Source organism: Vicia villosa, unplaced genomic scaffold (assembly GCF_029867415.1).
Source record: "Vicia villosa cultivar HV-30 ecotype Madison, WI unplaced genomic scaffold, Vvil1.0 ctg.004590F_1_1, whole genome shotgun sequence".
Taxonomy (NCBI): domain Eukaryota; kingdom Viridiplantae; phylum Streptophyta; class Magnoliopsida; order Fabales; family Fabaceae; genus Vicia; species Vicia villosa.
The window spans coordinates 148,733-151,490 of record NW_026706469.1 but is presented as its reverse complement, the minus strand read 5'-3'; positions in this window follow the sequence as shown (position 1 = coordinate 151,490).

The window sequence follows — 2,758 nt, the reverse complement described above, 5'->3', positions numbered from 1 at the left end:
ATAGGATAAGAGACAATTAATACACCACTTTTTTTAAATATAAATTATCATATTACTGTAACTATTATTTATGTTGATCTATTAATTGGGTAGGAGAGAGAAAATATAAAATATTATTTTTCAAAAGAAAAATAATTAATATGATAATTTATATGGAAGGAAATAATATATTAGTTGTCCTTATCTTATGCAATGTTGCATAGGTTAGAAGAACCCATTAAATAATAATCAAATATCATGAAGTGTGATTTGTGTTATAATAATTATTAATGTTTCAATTTTCAAAACTAAAACAATAGTTAATATTTTTTTAATAGTAATTTATTAGATAATTATTGTCTATTTAAATTTGAAACTTAAATTTGATTTTAAAATATCAGAATAATGAGAGATAGTCATTTTAAAAAAACATAAAAATAATGTATCAAACTCTTGGAATGCAATGATTTTGTTTCTAGATTTTGTTCTTGTTTTAAATAAATTTATAAAAACAATTTTATTTTATTTCTTTTTTATGGAAAAAACAATTTTATTTATATTACTGAAACATCAACTTCTTTTTGAAAAGAAAATACTCATAAAAATAAAAGTCAAATCTTAAGTACTTTTGTAGGAGCGATTAAAAAATATAATGAGAATAAAATATTAAAGTAGATTTTAGGTTATCTTTGAAAATAAAAAATAAGTTATAATTAATTGAAATAGTCACATTTTTTTTACTATTTTTTAAATCTTATGATTTTATGAATTGGAATCTTATGATTTTATGGATTAAAAAGTTACACTGAACCTTATATATTTTGGAATGCAGGAATGCCCAAATTTTTACAGGGAAACTTATTGCTTATAAATCGTTACTTATATATTTTGGAATGCTTTGAATGATTTACTATTCTTGTATTTCATTTTATACATTATTTATTTACTATATTTTGATTTTTAATTATAAACAAATTAAAATAAAGCTTTTAAAAAAAATCAAAGTTTCTAATTTTTTATATAAATTTTATATTATGTATACATCGTTAATTTGATAAATATTTAGATACATAGTTTAAAAATAGGTTAATCAATATTTATTGATACATGATAAATAAAAGTATTTTTCTCAGATAAAAATAAAAAGAGAAATATGCGTGTAAATAAACAAAACTATAAGCCAGATAAAAATAAAAAGGGGTAGGATAAAATTGATGTACGACATTATGCATTAAAAATAAGATTTTATGTGAAAAACAAGTTGATGTGTCGACACATACTTGTTATGAGTCAACACATGTGAATGATTTTTAAAGCATGTAGCTTTTGTTTGCATGAGTCGACACAAAGCTTTTCAAGTCGACACATAAAAGGACGTTCAAAAATGAAAGTCAAAATACTTCAGACAAAGCTGCAACCAAATCCAACTTGTAATGTTGCAAACTAAATTCCATAAAGATCCTTGAAAATATTGCATACCATTCATCACATTGCATACTAAGTTTCCACAATAGGTTCCTCATCTTCTTGCTGTTTATTTCAGCAGAAATGGCTCTTGAACAAATCGTCAAAGATCTTCAAGCTCATAACACCCAATTTCAAGAAATGATTCTGAACTTGGCCAGGGGGAAAGAAGAGATGAAAGCATTTTTGACTGAGAAGAAAAAGAAAAAAGCAAGAAGATCAGTTGGTGTCCTTAATATGGGAAGAAGATTCAGAGGCCCAGCCAAAAAATCCAAAGAAGTTGAGGTCCCTGAAGACAGTGACAATGATCAAGATGACCATGCTAGCACCAAGACTGATAGGAAATGCAACCATAGTTCTGCCAAGTACTCTGAGGAAGAAGAGGATTACTACTATGAGGATGAACATGCTAATCAGAAATACAAGCTATTAGTAGAGCGCATGAAGGCCATAGAAATTCATAAAGTACCTGGGCTGGATTTTGAGGAATTGGGCCTTATTTCAGGGGTTGTCGTCCCTCATAAGTTCAAAACTCCGACTTTTGCTAAGTACGACGGTGTTTCCTGTCCTAAGCTACACTTGAGGTCTTATATGCAGAAGATTCAACCTCATACTACTGATAAGAAGTTGTGGATTCATTTCTTTCAAGAGAGTTTGTCTGGGACTCAATTGGAATGGTTCTATCAACTAGAAGGGACCAATATTTGTACCTGGGAAGATTTGGTTGCCGCTTTCTACAAACAATACCAATACAATGCTGACCTCGCGCCAACCCATATGCAATTACAAGGCATGTCCATGGGTCTTAAGGAAAGTTTCAAAGAGTACCCTCAGAAATGGAGAGACTTGGCAGGTAGGGTTCAACCTCCTTTGGTTGAAAGGGAGTTGGTTGATATGTTCATGAGCACACTGACCGGTCCTTTCTATAGTCATTTACTTGGAAGCTCTTCATCTGGTTTCACCGATTTGATACTGACCGGAGAACGGGTGGAAAATGGAATCCGAAGTGGTAAGATTCAAGTGGCTACATCTTCTAATGCCACAAAGAAGTTGTATAATGGGAAGAATGAATCCAACACTGTTGGGGCAGTCCCGGTCTCTAATCATGTGTCGGTGCAACAACAATAGAAAGATCAGCATAGGCAACAAGGTGGCCAACGTACTTGGAAATCCAAACCTAAACGATCAATTACCTTGTTGTGTAACACCCCAAATCTACCCCGTAATTTACACGGAAATCATAGTATAAAAGTCTCGAACAAACATCTTATTTGAGGCGTCACAATTTTGACTTAAACCAAATCATAAACATGCT